This window comes from Euphorbia lathyris, chromosome 1 (assembly GCF_963576675.1).
Source record: "Euphorbia lathyris chromosome 1, ddEupLath1.1, whole genome shotgun sequence".
Lineage (NCBI taxonomy): Eukaryota > Viridiplantae > Streptophyta > Magnoliopsida > Malpighiales > Euphorbiaceae > Euphorbia > Euphorbia lathyris.
Genome location: NC_088910.1, coordinates 46,552,496 through 46,558,343, shown reverse-complemented (window position 1 = coordinate 46,558,343; position 5,848 = coordinate 46,552,496).

Genomic DNA, 5,848 nt, shown 5'->3' with positions numbered 1-5,848 from the left:
CATAAATAATTTTGTCAAATCAAAATCATGTGGAAAGGTGTTTCAACAAACTCCCCCATTTTGATGTTGGCAAAAATATTCAGTAAGGAACTCAGTGTTGAGCTCCCCCATGATAGTTGACCTTGTTTTTCTCAAGATACTCCCCCGTAAGGGTTGAGCTACTGACTTAGTTTTACTTTAAACATTTCAAGGTTTAATCAAGTAAGTCTAAGGTCAGTTTTCAGAAATAGGTCAGCTCATGGAACATATTCTATTTAACTCAATTAAGTTCTGCGGAAGATTTAGATATCAAAGTACGCTGAGTATTTCTTTGTTCAATGAGTTTTAGTTAAGAAGACATATAAAAGAGGTCAACTTTAAGATCAACACAGCAGACAACCATGAAGCAATGTAAGCACATAACACAGTTTGATTTAATGAAGATACGTTTAAAAAGTTTAGCACAAAACATAAGTAAGCATCACATAAGATTGGTCAATCTGAAATAGGTAGATGCATACATAGTTTTGGATTGATGGTTAGCACAACAAAATACATCAGCAAAAGAATACAGGTTAAAGCTAGATCTAGCAATCCTAGTCAGACTATTTTTTCTTCCTGACTTGAGCAGAATGCTCTTTGGCTTTTCCCTTTGATTTATGCTGACTTCCGGATGCTTTTCCTATATGCTGAGTTCTCTTAGCTTGTACTTTCTCCCCCATTTTTCCACCATCGGGAGGATGATGAATGAAGGTATCGTTGAGAGCAGCACGAGTTAACCGCACAGAGAATGCCTTAAGCTTGCGCGTGCTTTCATTTATACCGTAAAAAATAGGAATACCATCATCCAAGATAGAGCGAGGAACCCTGACCGAGGCACTGAGCATACTCAGAATGTATTCTTGAGACTTCCCAACCTAGGTGATACTGTCGGTCAGCATGGCAAAAGCTTGATGAAACATTTTGAGCAGAGCCGAGTCATAATACTGACGTTGAGCATTAGTATGACACACGTGTTTGAAGATGGATTGGGAGTATTGCAGAAGCTCATTTGTCTTGAGTTGGTCAGTTTCCATCTCTTCCTTACTCAAGTTGAGTAGACGGACAACCTCACTAATTTGCTCAATGGAGCATTGGGAGGAGGAAGAGAGTTGCTCGTTGGTTCTTGCTTGCTCAGATTGAAGCTGGTTAAAGAGTTGATGAACTTCAGCAGAAGTTGCATACAAGGAGTTCGCAGCTGACAGGTTATGAAGTTGACCCTGAAGAGAGTTCATGTGATTTACCATTGTCAGCTGGAGTTCGGCCAGCTTTGCTATTGATTCCTGCTTGGGCTGTTGAGACTGAAGTGATGTCATGACACTCAGAAGATCCTTAAGACCTTTGATTTCTATGAGAAGCTGAGTGATAGACGAAAGTTGAGTTGGCTCAACAGGAACTGACCCAGCGGCGTCGGCATTGGTTTGATGGAGGTCCTGAAGTAGAGCTTGAGCTGAGTCAATTATTCTTCGAACAGACTCAGTTGCGTGTAAGTAGTTGTAGGATCCATCAATGTGTGGCCCAAATGTCGGAGTATGAGTGGAACCGGATGGAGGAGGTGTTTGGTTCAGCTTATTATTGGACGTTCCAGTATGATCAGCGGCTGGACTTGTGTTCAGATTGCCAGCAGAAGCTGACTGGTGGATGTTCTGCACTTGAGGATTTGGAAGTGGGTGATCGGTAGAATTGTCTACTTGCTCAGAGTCAGGCTGAAGCTGACTGGTTTGAGGAGGTTGAGGAGTTTCAGCACTGACTTGGGCAGGTATTTCCTTAGCTAGCTCAGTATATTAAGGAGCATGAACTTCGAGGATTTGCTTGGTATTATCTTGGCTTAGAGTAGCAATTGAGTCGGCATGTTCCTTAGGCTGAGAAACAGAGGCTTGCTTTTCCTGGTGCTCGCTTGGAGGAGACTCAGTGGGGTTAGAGAAGAACTTAAACTGCATATCAGAGAGATCAGTGATCGGACCTCGTAGTGGTCAGTCACCCATAAGATCGATCACTGGGGATTTTTGAGCCTTCTTTTTCAGTCTCCTTAATCTCTTAGTCTTTTGAGGAGAGGGGTCAGCAGGAATGGACTCAATTGAGTCAGTATGTGAAGTTGCCCCTTGATCAGCATGATCATTTGCTGTTGGCTCAGCTTCTTCTTCAACCTGCTCAGTGTTGGTTGGTTCATGTTGCTCAACATCTGTTGTCTCATGTTGCTCAACATCCACTGTCTCCTTAGCATCAAACTGACCACCCAGTTCTTCTTCATCTTGGTCAATGGGGTTTTTCTCAAGAACAATGCCCTGACTTCTCACAAAATGAGAGTCTTCAGAGATAATGACTCCAAGTGGGGGTACATCGATAGGACTTAATCCAGAAGAAATCTTCTTCTTCTTTCTTAATGGTTGCTCAGGAGTGTCCTCTTGTTCTTCTTCTTCAGGCTCAGCTTGCCTTTTGAGGTTTTCTGCTGTCTTACGTCCAACCTGACCTTGTGCAACTTGAGGCTTTGTTCCTCTAGACACAAACCGAACCTTCTTCGGTGGAGAAACAACATCTTTTGAAGAGGTCGGAACATCTTTTCTCTTTCTGTCCTGTTTGTTAGCTTGAACTTGCTTTCCCTTCTTCCCTTTTCTGGTCAGCATTCCCTCTGTTTCCTTAACATTGGCTCCTTTTACTTTCTTGGGAACAATAGGTTGATCGTAGACCAGTCCGAACAGTGCAGCTGCAGTAATCTCAGTTCCCCAGACATTAATTTCTTCAACTAGGCTCACCTGATAATCTTTGAGGATCCTGGTGATTAGGGAGCCTAATCTAAGAGTTCCAGTACTGCGTTGAAAGGCACCTATGAAGAAGACTGGCATGTTGAGCGGCTGGTAGGTCAGCATATGCCAAATGAAGCATTGCTCGAAGTTCGACGCTGAGCAAGTAGCGTTGATCTTGGGGAAGAGAAAGTTTGTCAGGATATAATAGGCCATCTTTTGATTCTGACCCATGGAAGTGCTGGATATCTCTCCTACGTGACCGGAGGGTTTACAGAACTCAACGGTGTAGTTAGTTTTATCTTGGTCACCTGATTTTCTAAGTTGAGCTCCTTCGTTTTTCAGTTTTAGCAGTTTGGCAAGGTAAGGAGGGTTGATGAGGATATCCTTCCCTTGAACCTTGGTGACCATGTAGTCCCGGTCATCATCAGCAGCTCTGAGGTTAGCGTAGAACTCTTTCACTAACTCAGGATAGGTGGCTTCTCGAACCGAGAACAGCTCGGTCCAACCGTTCTTTGAGATCCACTCACAGAAGGGTTGCTCAGCTTCCACAAATCCCTTCGAGAACCAGCGAGAGTGGTCAACCTTATACCCCCTTACACTCTTGTAAACTAGAGAGTAGGTACGTTCCATAGGTTTCTTTCCCTTATCCTGCTTCTGTTTCCCTTTCGATGAGGTAGCTTTGTCAGCGTGGGATTTCTTGCTTGGGGTTGTGACCTTAGAATGGTCATGCTGACCTTCTTGCTGAGATTCAGTTGAGGTATCCTCGTGTTGTTGCTCAGTTTGGTACGATGGATTTTCATCGGTGTGGTTGTCGTTGTAACAGCCTCCGGAGAGATTCTGAGAATCCGACATGATTTTCAGAGAATTTGAGAGGTTTGGGAATTTTAGAAATGGGAGGATTTGAATACCAGAAATTTCTAAGCGTAAAGAGGTACAAGTGGGAATTCGTCCACTATTTATAGAGGTGTCGAGTTGATCTGAAGCGTTGAGGTGGCCGTTTGACCTCGAGATACTCAACCGACAAAGATTCTGGCATTTATGACACAATCGGCGCATGTATTTTCTAATTATTGCGCTTACGTCATCCTAGGTGGCTATTTAATTTGCGTGTGTAACATTAATTGTGCAACAGATCTTTTACTCAGTGTTAAGAATTCTAAACGTTTAATGTTCTGAGTAGTCAGTTCTACGCAAAGGAATTATTCGCGTGCTTAGTAACTCAGCTTAAGATAACCACTCAGCGTGTGTGTCTACTCAGCATGTAATAGACATTGATTTAGCATAAATCACTCAGCATGGTAATCAACTCAGCATGCATATATCACATATTATACTTGGAATTTATTGAAGAGGATTAAACATACCAATGGCTTCTCTAAGTATGTTGAATTGCTCACGAGCCAGTGGCTTTGTGAAGATATCAGCAAGCTGCTCATCCATTGGGACATAGGTCAGCTTTATCTCTCCCTTGAGTACATGATCTCTGATGAAGTGATGTCTTATGCTGACGTGCTTCATCCTGCTGTGCTGGATTGGGTTCTTTGATAGGTCAATGGCACTCTTGTTGTCACATTTGACTTCAATTGTTTTGGTCTGAACGCCATAGTCTTCTAGCTGTTGCTTAATCCAGAGGACTTGAGCAACACAGCTTCCAGCAGCAATGTACTCAGCTTCAGTGGTTGACAGGGCTACTAACGACTGCTTCTTACTAAACCAAGACACAAGACAGCTTCCAAGGAAGTGACATCATCCTGAGGTGCTCTTTCGTTCAAGCTTGTCTCGTCCGTAGTCAGCGTCAGTGTATCCCATGAGTGTGAAATCATAAGTATTGGGATACCATAAACCTGCATTCACCGAGCCTTGCAAATATCTAAGGATTCTTTTTACAGCTATGTAATGAGATTTCTTAGGGTTAGATTAATATCTAGCACAATAACATACTGAGAACTGAATGTCCGGCCTACTAGCAGTTAAGTAAAGAGCCAATCATACCTCGGTACAGTTTGCTGTCTACCGACTTACCATTTTCGTCAGCGCAGAGGACAATGTCAGTGCCCATAGGGGTAGATATTGGCTTGCAGTTTTCAAGTTCATACTTCTTCAATATCTCCTTAGCATACTTAGTTTGACTGATGAAAATGCCATTTTCCCTTGTTTGATTTGAAGTCCAAGGAAGAAGTTGAGTTCTCACATCATTGACATTTCAAACTCAGTCTGCATCTGCTTACTAAATTCCTTGCACATGGACTCATTAGTGGCACTAAAAATAATTTCATCAACATATATCTGAGCCAGTAGGGTATCTTTACCCTTCCTCTTAATGAATAAGGTTGTATCAGATTTACCTCTGACATAATTTTTAGTAAGCAGGAAACTGGTCAGCCTCTCATACCAAGCACGTGGTGCTTGCTTGAGACCATACAGAGCCTTTTTGAGTTTATAAACGTGGTTTGGAAACTTGGGATCCTCAAACCCTGGAGGCTGATTAACATAGACTTCATCGTTTATAACTCCATTAAGGAATGCACTCTTAACATCCATTTGAAATAATTTAAAGTTCATATAACTTGCATATGCACATAAAATTCTTATAGCCTCTAGCCTTGCCACTGGGGCGAAGGTCTCATCGTAGTCAATACCTTCTTGCTGACTATAGCCCTGAGCTACTAGTCTTGCTTTCTTCTTGACCACGTCCCCTTGTTCATCTAGCTTGTTGCGGAAGACCCATCTTATTCCTATGGTCTTCTGACTTCTTAGATTTGGCACTAAGTCCAACACTTCATTTCTTCTGAACTGATTAAGTTCTTCTTGCATTGCACTCATCCAAAACTCATCGTGCTCAGCTTCAGCGAAGTTCTTTGGTCCCTGAACTGAGACGAATGCTACGTTGCTGAGGTATCTCCTGAGTTGATTTCTTGTCATCAGGGTGTTTTCAGCAGCATCAAGAATGGCACTCTCTGAGTGTCCTCTTGGAATTCTGATCTCTTTTGGTAGAGTGATGTCTTGAGCTGGTTGTGTTTCAACAATCTCTGCAGGTATAGATTGGTCAGTGAAATCAATTTGAGTTTCGCTTTTACCTTTGGTCA